General features: G+C 39.0%; 1 protein-coding gene across 1 annotated transcript in view; it reads left to right on the top strand.

Moving 5' to 3' along the window:
* The window catches only part of Kn (EBF transcription factor knot), a 128,018-nt gene that overhangs the window by 32,722 nt on the left and 78,700 nt on the right, over window positions 1–16,596 (top strand). Inside the window, exons 8-10 of the mRNA XM_077403208.1 lie at window positions 4,374–4,575; window positions 8,541–8,613; window positions 8,808–8,980. The gene's annotated coding sequence lies outside the window, so the exon portion shown is untranslated. The remainder of the gene's footprint in view (window positions 1–4,373; window positions 4,576–8,540; window positions 8,614–8,807; window positions 8,981–16,596) is intronic.

The raw sequence follows: 16,596 nt of genomic DNA on the forward strand, positions 1-16,596 counted from the left end.
CACGCTTCTACCCGAGCAACGATATTTAACGAGTGTCGTTGATAATGAATTCCGTTTGCTACGTGTACGTCGAGCGGTTCATGAATATTGCAAGTTAGAGCGCGCAGTATTATTCGGTTACGAGGCGTGATTAGCGTCTCCGTCAACTCGCATCAAACTTTCCCGATTAATCAACCTGGCCTGCCCCTACGGTGCCGCGTGCGCGCGCTCTCTCTCGTTACCGCTCTCACTCTTGGTCTCTCCTTCCCGTCCGCGGCCAACCCCTTCGCGGTGGTGACGATGCCACGGTAATGTAAACTAATTAAACTGGAGGCCAGGCACTAATGTGTCCATTATGTCGTCCTGCCTTCGGCCCAGCTTCGCACCGGACCCTCAAATCCTCCTCCCGTCCTTCCTGTTCCTTCGTTGCCTCCCGCGGTTCGCTCATTTTCCGCTTCCGTCCTGACCACAATACGACAGAAACGTTGGATTACAATTATAGCCTATATTATCTCAATCCTTTCCTATACCTAAGCTAACGATCGACTTTGGTCAATACCTATAAGTATTACCATTACCGATCTTTAAAGGCCTGTATTATGGCCAACCAGTCCAACCACAACCACATATTTCTCGTGGTGACTTTAAAAGATTAAAGTATTTTTGGCCGGTATTCATATAGTCGGATCTTATTTCAAGACCATCTTAAGTAATGTCTTAAGATGCTAATACGGTCATTTTATTAGCTGGACGGAATTTTAAGACTACCTTTGACCGCGCGGATTTTGTCTTTTGTGAAGTTGGTTTACAAGGATTTACCGCTGTGTGTCTATAATCTATAATATATCTGAATCAGATATAGAGAAGCGTGATAATTTTCAAGTTAATTAAGTACGCTGTGCACAAATTTCCTTTTCTTACAAAATAATGTTTGTCTTTAATAATACGATTCACCAACCATCAGCGCGAGGGGCGCAACCATCTATTATTAACACTTCCATCTGTCGGTGTATCCTGTTAGAGCTCTCTCGATGCTGTATAATACGTTGCTACATCATATTACGTGATGCTACGACTGACCGTATGGCCCGTAAATAGTGCATTCTAAGAGAAAGGAACGTAAGCAATATATATAGCTAAAGATATACAAAGAATTATGTAGCAATATTGATTAACTTTTCTAAATATTCTTAATTTTCTTTTTTTACAAAAATTTTTTAATTTTGTTAAATTTACTATCTAAAATATTAATATTTCATTTTCACATGTAAAAGATTGTTTGACAAATTTTGCATAACTTACAGGCAAGAGATAAAAGTTTAAAATGTGTAAATAGCATCTACTTCTAACATTTTTCCTTTCAATTCAAAGGATAAATTAACTTCTGCGGAGTCATCCCCTTGCATCGCCACTTAGAAGTGTTTTATACTGCAAAGACTGCACCATGGCGTTTTAATCAAGTGCCATAGCATATTGCGCCCTAAGCTAAATGCGACTATGTAACATCCCCTCCACGGGGGTTCCTTTTACAAATTGCCAGCTATCGTACCCCCCGTAGCTGTGTCAACGATACGTCATGTCTCTGAATGCTTGACTAGCGAATTCGGCATTAGAACGCATTGTACTGCTGTACCTGCTAAAGCTCGTATATTATACTTGATACTCATCTACTGGTTTGCAACAATAATTGTCGATCTGTAAAAAAAAAAACAAAAAAAAACAGATTACTATCATTCTTAAAATAATTCTTAAAAAACCAGATTTCTACCTTAAAAGAGTCAATGACTATTTAATTTCAAATACAATGCAAGAGATAAGCATGTATAATAATTAACGTGTTTAGACAATGCACGACAAACTCGTTAAATTAACTCAAGATAAGATAAGAAGATATCCTCCAAATAATAATTTAATTCATCACAATTTTTACATCAAAATACATTACTACATAATTTTGTCAAGTGACATCTTACAATTATCTTCTTGGTATTTTATACATTATCTTAAATTCTTAAGTTCACGTATTACGACACGGAAAAGACTTCAATTTATGAAAATGCATCTTGTTAATTTTAATTAATCGTATTTTATTTATATGCTCCGATTGCACAAGAAAAAGAAGGGCATATCGGTAGTCATTATAGTTTTATGCGCCAACTGTCGCTGCACAGCAGGTTCTATTTATAGGCGTAAAACAATTTTCAGCATAGAAAATCACGCGTTATAGTTTCGTATTATGGCATAACGGCGCGCCATTCAGTAGGGTGCGTGGGGTTACCATAGCATTCGTTACGCTAGTATTCATAAACCATCATAACTTTACTGGCGTGGGTTACAGGACAGTCCTCGTTACCTACTCCCTACCATCATGCAAAGCGCACTAGCCTTTCGTCGCCAATGAGTGATTAGAATTAACTAAATTCTCGCAAGTGGTCAACCGTGATTCATCGTCAAAGTCGTCGTGTTTCTTTATAAAATAATAAATAGCTGTAACAGAAATAGTATATTATATAAAAAATAAAATATTTGGTAATGTTAACAAAAAAATTAAAAAAAAAACTGTAGAAATTTGATAATCCATAACGTAGGATTAACGGTCGGATAAAGCTTTCTTATATTATCAGATTTTTCATGTTATATTTTTGTCGATAATTCAGCAGAATGTTTCTCTTTCATGTTTATAACAAGATTAGTTTGAGACATCCGCAGAGACTACCGCGTATTCAAGATAGTGTGTAATTGGATGTAAGCAATTAACTTTTTTTTTAAACGTCGCTGATTTGTTTCACAATTTACAAAGATCGCTTGGAAAAATACCCAAGCATATCATTTTACATACATATCAGGAGTACTAAATATAAGCATAATAAAGTTTAATTTTTTAAATGCATTTTTTATCCTGCGGGATTACAGGTCTTCAAGTTGTAGAATTTTTTTCTTCTCTATTGGGACTATTCTTTCCAAAGCTTGAACATTAAATCAGTTTAACGTAAAATAACGCATAAAAAATTGTGTTCCATTATTATACTGAAGTTGATTCGATAATTTAATTAAATGGAATTAAAATACTAAAATGTTATCTTTGCGTACTTTAAAAAAGTACATTTATTATATGCTACGATATATCAAAATCTATAATTTACAATTAGAGTAATTTATATATATAGTAAAAGTTAAACGTGCAAAGTTACAAGAATTATCTTTGCTGACTATGATTGATTTTTCGAAAATACATCAACTAAAAGTCTTTGTCGACGACATCGAGAATCCATTTTCCTTTGTTTACGTCATTTACGAGATCGTAAAGGGCTTTAAAGGCCCTAAATGTTCTCAAAAGTCGTAATATGTTAACGCGTCGTCATGTCACCACTGTCATTAGTCAAGCACAAACGTGAGATGTTTACCATTACTGTTCCATATTATGTTTCTTACTTTAATTTACATGCATATATTGCACTAGAAAAATATTAGAAAGATATATATTGTAACTATATGTATATATGCAATAGAGAATTAATGTTAATATATTAAGAGGTAAATGATATATTTTTAAAGTAATTATACTTTTAATTATTTAATACAAAATTAGAACACATACACACTCGCACAAAATTATACTTATCTATTTCATATCTGTAGATATAAAAATATATGTAATATTTTAAGTAGAGAATTCGTTTCAACTTGCCATTTAAAAATTGCCATCTGATACTTACGGATTTCTTCGCGAAACTTTAATTCCAAATCTCGACAAGAGTACGCGCACGGAACAGTATATAACTACGTCGACTACTACGTCCCGCCTCTTGTACACGTCCCGAACGATAGTTTGCCAGAGATACGGACGAGTCCTTCAGGACTCGCAAACCCAACGGCTGGCCACGGCGCCCACGGGAGAAACCCCAGGAACTATTCTCGAACAGAGAGGAGCAGCGGAACTTCCGAATCCCGCGAACTGCAACTACCGCAGTTATCCACGTCGCCGTTTTTGATAAGGATATTAATAAAGTTTAACACCCATGGCACTCGCGCGATACCGACAGCGCACAAAGAGGGAGATAGGGCAATGCGTCTATAGGCAAAGAGAACGAAGTTCGGACACCTTCGGGACGTCCAACATCCCTTAACATCATACTCCCTGTAAGCCCCTCATGAATGTGATTATCTTAAAGATTTTATGTTATATAACATAAGTACATTTTCTTCTCCTGATATATCGTCTTATAAAAATTGTTACAGAAATTTTTATTGATTTTTAAACGTAACATATACATAAATATATATGTATAAAGTTAGGCTACGCTGATCGTGTGTGTGCGTGTGTAAATTTTCAAAAATATCCATGAAAAATTGAGATTTACGACGGATGGTCAAAGCGTTCTATTTTTTCACAGGACGTTGTCCACTTTCCTGCCCCGCCATCCCGCACCGCCGGTTCTCCAAGTGTACAGCTTTCAGCAGAGTCGGCAACAGGAGTTCCTGAAGTCGCGACGAAGGCACGAAGCCGGCTAGTGGCCCCCACAGGGGCTGTGCAGTGACTTTCGCCCCTATCTACCCTAAACCACGCTCTGGAAACGTCCCTCCACCCTCCTACGGGTAGGTCACATCACCACCACCGTGGCTTGGATCCGACTTTTGAAAACGGTTTTCTCTCTTCACTCCTCTCACTGTGCCCTGCTTAATGCTGGAGACGATATGCCGAATGCCTCCCGGCAGTGTTTTAAGTTTGATCTGTGTGCGTATACGTCATTTGAGCGAGTTGGCAGTGTATTTTTTTTAAGCAACTTCTTTATAAAATAGTGAAATTTTGCTGATAAAACCAAGATAAAGTTTATACATTTAAAGAAGAATATACGAGGTAAGATTGCGATAAAGAGTCATTTCAGATTAAATAACGTATAATTCACAATTCAAATTTATATAACTTATGTTGATATAATTTATAACTGGAAATAATATATATATGAATTGTTACAATTGTGATATTGACAATAACTTTTAAAAATTTGTGAAGACTTTCGATATTAATAAAAAGAAAAGTAGCACATTTCGCGCTTGTAGGTAAGAGCGCAAGTTCTTTGCTGACGAAGAAAATTACCTGTGATGTAATTTCCTTTGTCAAGCGTATCACTTTTAATTATAATCGGCATCTCCTGAGAGTTTCTTCAAGTACTAAACTTATTAAAACGATAAAATCTAATAAACTTTCCGTGACTTTTTAATAAACTTTTTATCGCAACGTCTACCTTCTTTATCATAGTAATTACACAATTATAATTTATTATTTTACTAGATCTATTTTAAAATGATAAAACTAATATTTGTGTGTATTTCTATGTTTAATAATTCTTGGTCAAAATCAATGGTTACTCAACCGACCGACGATCTAAATACCATTGCTGGGCATCGCTCAAGGTAGATTTCCCCGCCAATGTCAGATTTGCATTTAAAGCAACGAAGTAAATTCACCTCGCGTAGCACGAAACAAGGACACCATTGGGAACACAACGAAGTGTGGGAGACTGGCTTACGCCAGCTCGTAAAACGTCGCCGGGTATTTTAATTGGCGAAATATGCTAAAAGTCGCGATCATGATAAGATTTATTTATACGCTCTTCCCCCAACCACCTACACACACACAAGCAGAGCTTGCCTGAAAATTTATCAAAACTCGAGAGACTACTCTATAGGATATATCACCAATCTGTTGATGTTGCTCGTTGTTTTGTGAGATTTCCATATACGATTGCTGATTATTTAAAAAATAGTACAAGTACATAGCAGATGTAGCAGCAACTATGCAAGAAATATTTCCAAAAGCATTTTTTTCCTTTTTTAAGCTACAAAGAGAATTTTTAATAAACTAAACGGTTTAGTTGCCTATTCTTTGAGATTTTTTCGCAAAAATTGTTCTTCTCTTTGTTAAATCGCCTAAGCCATAGAAAGACGTTTGGAAAATAAACTTGTTCTCCGTTTAAAAGGATTGTGAACATGATTTCTTGAATGATTCTCTAATATTTGAATGATGCTTATTTCCTTCAAACGAATATTATTTGTGATTTTAAACGATTAAATCGGTAGAGAAATGCTACTAGTTATGATTTATGGTTTCTTTTTGTTCAGCTTTCAAAAACCCCTATTTCAAACCCTTTTCTTTATCTACGCTCTGACAGTTTCTTCCTGAGTAAAATTTTTTCGAGAAAAGGTCGAGAGCAAGAAGGTCAACGATGGACGGGTACGGCTATAGGCAGGGGCAGGGAGTGTAACAGTAGATAATCCCTGGAACGAAAGATCATCCAAATACGGTTCTGGTATTCAAAGTCATTTGTATTCATTTCACCTTAGGCCTGGATCTTGTTATAAACCGACGATTCTCGCAAAATCTTGTTTTGCATGCTTCTTGGCATATCTTTTCTCTTTTGTTTGACTACATTTATCTTTTTCTGAATCACAGTAGGTAAGATCGTCTTATTATATCGAAATTTTATGGTTTTTGAGGATTAGTCCGTTGATCCGTCGGTTTAAGATTATAATTATTTTAAAATAGTTGTCGCGTTGTCTTTGTCGTTGTCACATCTTTCATAATTTTGAGTATAATAGCGTGAAAACGAGGGGATGGGAAGTGACAATAATAGATGTCACGCTTTCTGTATCTACGGGAAAAAATATAATATTGCTAATTTGCTTGACTTAATCCCATTACGTATTGTTATTAATGACGATCATTAAACATTTTCATATTACTAAACAAGCTCCCACGAGAGCAGTAAGCATCATGTGTGAATTAACAATTTTCGATTCATGGGTAATTTATAATTTGCGACGACACAAGCATATTAACTGTTTTGCAATAACAATTCTTTTAATTGTATGATAATAACAGTTAATAAATATGAAACGAGGGTGAAAAAACGATGATTGAAGAAGAAAGAAACACCGCTGGTGTATGGAAAAAAAAGGAATATTATGTTGCTACGGACAAAAGTAAGGTGTCAGAGGAGAAATTGATACGCTGATCAAAAGCAATAATAGAAAATGCACATATGACGCGGTCTTTATGGCTCGTTGCACTCGAAAGTAAAGCCGGGAGGCACGTTTATAATGGAGAGAGTATGCACTTGTCCGTTCTACTGCGGTCTAAAATCTGATGCTCCCTACGGATACCGATAGCACCCTCGCTGATGGCCCTGTTGCCCCTCAAAGTGGATGCAGTATCTCTCTGTTGAACAAGTTTGAGAGATAGCCGCGAAAATGACAGAGAAGGGTGAACGTGCCACGAGAGGAGAGGGGAGTTTACTCATGATGGGATGACCACATCTGTTTGCAATTGAAGCAAGTGGCTCGATTTTTGTGATTATGTGGTTTCACCAATTAACGTTTGTACAATGACGCTTTATTTACTCAATAATCGTCAAAGATCGCAATAAAAGTCTTTTACTGACGTAAAAGAGTTTTGCTTCATCAAATATAATATCATATATACTTGTGCAAACAAAACTATATCTTGCGAAGTAATGCTCATCTTATTTTATTTTATTTTATTTTAGTTATATTATTATTACACAATCATTGCTTCTCTAAATTACAGAAGAAAGGTAGCCAGAGAAACTAGAAAAGCCTCCAAAAAATTTAAAAGCTCTTTTGCTATATGAAATATTTATTGCGTAGTAAACACATAAATAGTACAAAAATTTGTTAATTTAATTTAATACAATTTAGTTTTATATAATGTTTATAATAAAAAGTGTAGTTTATAATATAGTTTATAAAGTTTATAATACTAGACATCACAGACGCGGGCTACGCGCGCGCTATTTTTTTTAACTTTAATATTATATCTGTTACTGTTACACACAACAGATACACACAATTATCAAAAATCAAAATATGCCATGACAGCCGCTCATGACGTAAGCGCAGCGAGAGAACCAATCGGCATCGCGGAAAAGAGCAATAAACTTCGAGACTTTCGATAAGACTTCGAGAGATGCGAGTATCGATTGGTGAAGCGGGGGGGGGGGATAGAACATGGTTGCCATACCACAACCATTCTCTTTATGGATAAATGTTAGTGGCCGTTTCCATACAGGTAAGCAGATATGATGTTTCAATAAGAGACGGCAGTTAGGCGTCTCTAACGTGCATTTTGGCCTCCAGGCATTGTCATTCCCGTATCTGAACGACCCTCGTTCGTAACAGTACCGCGAATATCTTATATGGTTTTTTTACTTTTATGTATACGCGATATACGATATGAATATCTTTACATGATCACTTTTATTATATTTTATGGAATATGTTGTTATACTAGTTGCGTTTACAATTTGCAACATAAAAGCAGTATATCCACATCTGAAATATTTTCGTATCCTGCACATTTAAATTTAGATATTAATTAAAACGATAAATTTATTGATAATCATACATTTATATCGAAATTTGTTAATCAAAATATACGGTTATTGTCGAGAAGACAAAAGTAATGTGTCAGAGATTCTGGTAAAAAGAATGTTACGAATCAATCCAATGGACATTCTAACTCTTGCTTTTAACTGTAACAGGTGTCTCGCTGCCACTGACAGAAAACTTTCCATAAATGATGAAGACGTCCAACTCGCAGTGAGGTACTACATGGTAAGAGGAACGACGACATACAAACGAGAGAACGAGAGAAAGAGCCTTTGTGCTCGGTATGGGGTATAGGGATCGAAACGCCTCGTTGGTCACAAAAGGATGCCTCTCTCTTTCTCTCTCAATCTGTCATAGCGGCCGCAAAGCCTTGTCTCTCTGTACCATTCCTCTTCTATTCCGTACCTCTCTGTTTATAGACACCAGACTACGAGTCCATAATCCAAACAGAGGGTGCTGTATTCACTCACCGTAACCATCAGCCATGTGTTCGTTTACGGATACCTACCTACCTTCCGGATATTCTAGTAAACGCCTGTCAACGGGAGTGCGCAGATTTTCCGAGATTCATCTTTCTTCAAAAGACATTAACGTGAGATATTTTTAATGTTTCTATTAAAAGTCAGAGATAGTTGGCTAAAAAATCGAATCTAGTTTTTTTTTCTGTACATTTAAGCAGTAAGTTTCTTTGTATTATGTGCAATATGTTGATATTGCTCTATTTTATGTAAATAATTGTTGAAAAATAAATTAGTATTTATTCTAAGGTATCAATAAAAATAATTAATTATACTTAATTGTTAAATATACAGAAAAAACCTAGATTTGATTGTATATATATATATAATATATATATATATACATATATATATATATATATGTATATATAAAGATTTCTATTTCTAAATAAGTTTTAGTTAATTTATGAGTGTGATGACAATTTATTATTTGACTTGTGATGTTCGCTTTGTAGTTTTTATGTTCACAAGATGACAAAAACACTCCGGGTTCCTTTTCTACCACAAAATACCTTCACAAATATTTCAGGTTATTTTAGGCTGTTTAAACCTGAGAAAAGTGAGATTCGTCCCTTTGTTGTTTCTGTCATCGAACATTAATAATACCAGTTTGACAGCACATAAATCTTAAGTTTGACTGCACCATCAAGCAGGCACGAGCTATATACCATGTGTCTCGGAAAACGCATTTACACCCGATCGCGCAAAAAGAATTCCGCCTCTTCGCCGTATCACCCCTTTCCGAAACCCCTTTCGGTACCCTCGATCCCCTGCTCGAGTTCGACCACGACGCTAATTCATAGTCGGTGACATCTCATTGCCTTCGTATCAAGTACTATTGTCCTGGCCAACCGGACCGGTTGGACGACTATTGTGCCTCTCTCGAGCGCGACATTGGACGTTCAAAATGGCACCTGGCGGAAGAAATGTTCAATGAGCAATTTCTGCAATTAATCCGGTTGTACGTCCCGAATGTTTGTTTGGAAACATCGACACTGCGTTATATCGCCTATGCCGTGATTCGTGTCAGATCAATAAAAAATCGCATGGTAGGCACTCGAGAAAGTGTCCCGAGCAAGTCAAGAATTTCAATTAATATAATAACTTGTTATATCTTTACATTAAAGTATTATATTTTAGGTTTTATATTTTATTTCTTTTATTATAATACGTGATTAAGATGACACAAAAAAAACATTTTTATATTAATCTTATTTAATATGTTTGATCGCTGAGAGAGAGAGAGAGAAATATCGGTAGCGTAACTAAATCTTTCGAAATGAACAAGCAATATTGTTAACGTAACAGGCCCCGACACCGTAGCTGCGTAAACAAACTGGGCGTTTGACAATAAACAGACATAATTGGTTGAATACCGCCTCGATAGGTACAGACAAGTACTATCGGCGAATGCCCCCCGTGACGCTGTTGCTCGCGTTTCCGCGTATTGTTTGTACCTTGTTATGAAATGCAAGCACGCTTATACGCGAAGCACACCACCCGTTTCGTTCCTCTCGATCCCTCTCGCTTTACCCCTCTTTGCCACCCGCTCGCGCTCTCTCCTCTTCCGACGAGCTCGCTCGCTCGCTCGTTCGCTGTCCTGTATGCGAAGCAAATGTATCATATCACACGGGCCCCTAGGGCTGCATTACAAGCCCGATCATAGTACGTTTCCGGCTGTATTAATACGCCCGTAAAAATGCAACCTCTATTTCGCGACTCCGCCGAACTAAACCGCCCGCTAATTCCATTTGCTATGGAGCGAAAATGGGGTGCGCATGCATCCGCCGTGCAAACATGCGGCGCTATAATCATAAATACGCACCTTACAATTCTGTACTTCTTCGCACGTGTTTTCTGACCAAAGTAAAAGAAAAGTGCAGAGGAATATTCACGTGTGTATTTATATATTCTATATATATTAATCCAATATTACTTTAAACATATAATAATAATAAGTGATCGTAGACTTCTGGATACAATCGGTTATAAGTGAACGGTATATGCAGTATGAAATATATATAAAAAGATGTTTAGTAATCACACTACAAAATAGTCGATGCTAATGTATGAAGTCCATTAACGTAGGCTGTTCCAATCGAATCTTCCGAATTTTCTCTATTTGGATGCGACAATACAACGCTCGGATACTAACAGAATAAACTGCTGGTCAATTATCTTCTGGCATCGTGTTCGACGATATAGCAAGTCGTTCCCGCGACGGGTGATGTACATAGCTAGGATGAACGAGGACTCGGGGAGTACCGAGTGATAATAAAACCTGAACAATCAAGCGGCACGTGTAAGACGCGGGGTCGGTAAAGCGAAGCGTGAGGATACACGAGAAAACACGGAATGCCTTTGCGTCTAGCTAGAACCGAAAGATCCTAGTGGATGAGCGTACAGGGCAAGGACGATAAAAACCTTTACGACGTGACGGAATTACCGCTATCCGTCGAACGAACCAACGACGAACAGCCACTGTTTTCAACCTTGCCACTGATTTAATTCTTATTCCTATGCGTGTAATTATGCCGCGAAAGATATTATGAAGTTACAGATTCATCGGCGCGAATATAACAACTTATCAACGTAACAGGCTTTATCTTCCGTTGATTGTTTTTCATAATATTACATTCGTACGTAACAATTGTTCCGGTCTTTTTAATATTTTAATATAGATATTGCGATATATTTGATCCATCTGTTTGCCAACGATAAAACAACAGAGGTTTAATTAACATTAGCAGAGATTTCGTTTGTATTGGGATAACAGCGCGCAGGACGAGCGAATGATTTTAAATGAATGACAGCGATGTTTACGCGACGTTTCGAAAGCCGTCGGTGTAATAATGGATTTACAGAGAAAACATGGAAGCGTGGCGGGCCGAATCAAGCCAGCGTGAAACAAACAGTGGATATTGCACGCAATGTGTCGCGCCTGGATCCAGAATCAGTCCTCTGCAAACACGTTAATGTGCGAAATACACACATCCTGCCGCGGCTAATATTGCGAGAACGCTGTAGGACAAGACCCCTAATGCGCATTCCCGCCGAAAGAAACGGTAGTTTCATTATAGTCGGGACTTGATTAAGATATTACACTATACCGCTCGTTCGTAATTTACGACGTGTATAATTGTCATTTAAATAATTTAGCTCGATGTGGCGCAAGAAATAACGCGAATAACACTTTTATGTTTACACAACGCAAATATTAAGTAATATCCTAATCGCACTCATCAATTATGAAAGTTGAATCTCATTGAATTTTGCAGGCCATTTTTTAAGGGAATAATAAGCAATTGCCGCGAGCGCGCGCGGTAAAAAAAAGTGCCGCAATAATTATTTTAAACGCCACCGTTAGCAGCGGTGGATATCCGGATACGAAAGGGTGGACGTATCCGCGGGATTTTGTTAGAGGGAGAGGTTACGCGCAGTGGGATACGGGTGCGTTTACGCAATTACTCGATATTACTGCTCTGGGCATCGGTAACTCTGCTAGCTCTTTACCAATAAACGCATAATCTCGTAATACCATTGATTTTCAATTCGTTATTTACCTGCCCTCGGCGGGGTTCTCAAATGGAAGAAGTGATTCTGCGCAGTTTAATCGGATCGCTGATTCGAGTATCGGCTAACTGGCCGCGAAGCCGAAACGAATATCGTGGAAAGTGTCATCGCGGGAATAAAAGTTTTGCGCTCGTGTAACGAAAAATCGCCAAACCCGCGCCCATAATCGTAAATTTCCGTCGGCGGCGCGGGCGGTGCCGGCGAATAAATGTTTCAAAGGAGCGGAGCGGAAATTTGTCCGTACGATATAAAGCATTCGAATGAGAATCGCGGCGCAGTTAGCGCGAATGACTGCTTGGTAATTACAACAAAATACGCTAATATCACCCACTCTATATGAACCCTGGGTCAAGTGACCCTACCGCGGTGCATCGGTCCGTGTGCCGATGCAACAGACCGTACCAAACAGGTAATGCATGCGTTATTAACATTGGCAATTTTTCGTATTAATTAACCGGGAATATGCGGTAGCATCCAATTAAAGCCGATAAAATGTATACATTGTATACGGCGCAATGAACGGAAAGAACCTCATTTGCTCTGATACATAAAATATCGTGTATACAATAAGCATAATTTGATTGCTGCAATTCTTCTCTGCGAGGAAAAGTGGGACAAATATCGCATTTACCGCATAAACCCCCGCGTGTTTACCGCAGTGGAATTTATAAACGACTCAATTGCGATACATCTATGATAAATAGTGATTCGCTACATATACACATATATCTAAATCTTTCCTTGCTGACAAATAAGAGCTGAACAATACAAATGAGAGTATTACCAGAGTCTTACCATGATAAAACTGAGATAAATATATTTTTCAATTAATATTACTTATAAATTTTTTTTACGAACTTAAAAACTCGAGGATACGCAAGATTAACAGGCAAATTTGAGCGCAGGACAATATCCGGCGTTTCATTAGATTCGCTTTCTACGATGCACATAACAAATCGATTGAACGGCCAGGATATAAATGTCTTTGCCCCCTAACGTCATCGTCCGTTCCTAAGTTTATGCAAAGGAGTGGCAGGACATCGGGCTGGCGGGCAGCGGATACGTAGGAGAACAAGATGGCGGTCTCCCATGAGGATTCCTCGAACGAGGCCGCAATCCAACGGATACACGTCCCGTCGACGACGCTGGAAACCTCCGTTTCACTTCTACGTCTTTTCCTTATCCCCCTTTCCGCGTGCTCGCCCCCGTTCCTCCTTGTCCACTTTGTGCGTGGCTTAGCTACGTTTGGCAGCGTAGTCTCGTGTCTCCCCGCAAAATTTTCTCCCCGTATAGACCGCACCGACGCCCGGGTCTGAAAAGTTTATGCGATGCACGCGTGCACGCGAGCCCGACCCGGCAGATCAGAGAGTGGTAGCCGTCCGCGGGAATTAGCCGGTAATCCATTTAAGTCATTAGCGGGAAATCGAGACGCGCGTAGCGTGTCGAAATTAATTAACGGAAACACACGGCCATTTCTATTCCAATAACGTGAATTGAACCGATATCGTCCCCAATACGCGGTGATACGTGATATCAATTTACAAATTAAGCGACTTTTCATAGTTATTTTATATTTTATAGAATTATGTACTCCCTGCGCGTAATAATTATCACAGAGAATTGTGACTACTGATTAGAATAACGATCAGGATAGAAATTTTCAGATCTTATTGCAATTTATTTTTAACGTTCGGAGAGACTGTTTTAGAATTTTTTAATGCGACGGAAAATTATCGTGTCATTCCGATAGACAGTCTTCGCAAAATAAGTTACATTTTCGGATACGGTAACCCTTGACGAGCACGCACCGGTCGAGGTCGTGTACGGCCTCTACGGCTCTCGAGGGTATCCTATCTTCGACGACGCACCCTCCACGAATCGCGCTATCTCGCCTCTCGCCGGAACGATTTCTCGACTTGGATGCATCGTTACGTTTTGGCTAACTGGCCGAATTTCCCATGTCCATCCCCAAAACGATCGACTAACGACCGTGCGCACGAACATTGTCGACCCTCCCGCGAATCAGCGATGAAACCGACGATATACACGGTCGACGGTAATTTGTAGTACTTAGCGGTGATGTTGATTGTGTGTTCTCTCTTAGAATCTCTAGCGAGACATAAGTTCTACGGTGCGCGCAAACTTCGCCGAAATTAACAATTAACAATATAAGCGTGTGGAACAATTTAAATTTTGGATAATTTTTTAAATGGACAAGCGCTTAAATTTTATTCCATTCATATTCGTATAGATGAATTTCTGCGTGATAAGATATATGCCTCAGCGTACTAAACGTGATACGGGCGAATTTGTCGTGGGATAGAAAAAGTGAAACAAATCCCTCATATTATAGGCAACGGATGGAGAAATCGCTATTGCGATTCGCTATCTATCCGTTAGATATATCATAGGGGTCGTATGGGCGGTCAGCGACGTATCGAGTGGCCATCCTTGCTTATCACTAATTCAAGAGAACGTAGATCCCTGGATATAAAAATAATTTGGTTTATGGAAACAGACGCGTCCTCGATTCGGGTAGACGGAGTTTAGTGGTGGTTACGACTACCGTGACCATGCGGAGCCCGCGGAATAAATCATGAAGCGATCTCTCCAAGTTTCGACCGGAATATACGGAAGTTTCGTAAGGCATAAAAAATTTCTGTAATGTAGGCAATTTCTTATTTTTCATTGATCCTACGTCGGGTGCGATTTCCGCCCGATGCGAGCAATTTTCTACGCGGAATGAAAATGTAATAAAAATCCTCCCCGGTTAGCTCCGAAAATCCGTTCTGCGGACGCGACGGTAAAGGCGACGGTCGTTTTCCGCTCGAAATCACGCCTTACAGCTTATCTCGTCGAGGAAAGGATTAACGACCGGCGTGCCTCTTATCGGCATAGAGGTAAACCCCCAATGGGCCAGGAACAAAAACGCAACGGCTAATGACGTTGACGCGGCAACCTGTTGTCCAAGCCCTTTTGAATTGGAGCACACGAACAGAGGATGTGGCCGCGCTAATAAATAGCCCCGTCCGATGGCGCATCTGCGTAGGAAAAACTTTACCCGAAAAACTCGAGCTCCCCTTAGGGGGCCGCCGGGCGCACACCCGCGCTCACCCCCCTGCGAAACAGGAGGCGGCATTATCATTATAATCACGCATCGATGCGCTGATCAGCGTGTATTGTCATATACCAAATGCTGAACTCGAGGAAGCGCGGGCGAATACAATGCGGGACGTGCTATCGTGGTTTTTAGCGTCGTCTTTTTGCGAAACGCGTGATCCCGAGAGACGGCGTCTCTCTCTTTCTCTTTTTCTCGCGACTTAGATTTGTCTCAAGATTGCTAATCGAACGGCTGTTCTTGTTTGAATGAGAGATGAGAAGTTTTTGATAAAGGAAATAATTTATTTTCTTATGAAAATTACTTGAATAATTGCGCTTGAAAACTGTAGCGTGACAAATTATTCTGGAATAATCATTTTAAATAGTATTTTGTTTGAGTAACACCAAAAAAGAACGCTACGCAACAGAAGAGCTTGCATCTCCTTTCTTTTGTCAATTTAGCATGATATTTTTTGGCGAATACTTACAGTCCGGACGATTGACAAGTGGGGGGACGTCTCGATTTAGCGCAGGCGAAAATAATCAGAAGACCACTTCACGAATCGCAAGTGCAAGTGCAAACACACACTTTATCATAGAATTCTAGACACTTCTACCCCGCACACATGTTCCGAATTCGCGAAGCTGAGGGATGCCACCCCATATGAGCGTCACATATGTCGAGGTCTCTCCGACCCTTTTTACCATCCCATGATGTACCATTGCATACTAGCAGTACCTTGATACTTCACCAGCCGTAGGGTGCACGGATACTATTACCGTAGGGCAAGTGCGGTTCTCTATTCAACACGCCCGCCTATTTTAGATTTTGCAGACTCATATTCGACCTGAACGCGCAAAATTCACATTTTTGCTGACAGCACCTGCACAATGCACGTTCACAGGTAGAACAGCAAGCGTTCTTAAAACTTTCCCGAAAATAAATGATGCATTTATTATTATCTTAACTTTACGAAAGCAATATTTTGTTGGTTGCTTTAATAAAGAGAATTACGTA

This window comes from Temnothorax americanus, unplaced genomic scaffold (assembly GCF_048541705.1).
Source record: "Temnothorax americanus isolate GAGA-0224 unplaced genomic scaffold, ASM4854170v1 Scaffold17, whole genome shotgun sequence".
NCBI classification, from domain to species: Eukaryota; Metazoa; Arthropoda; class Insecta; order Hymenoptera; family Formicidae; genus Temnothorax; species Temnothorax americanus.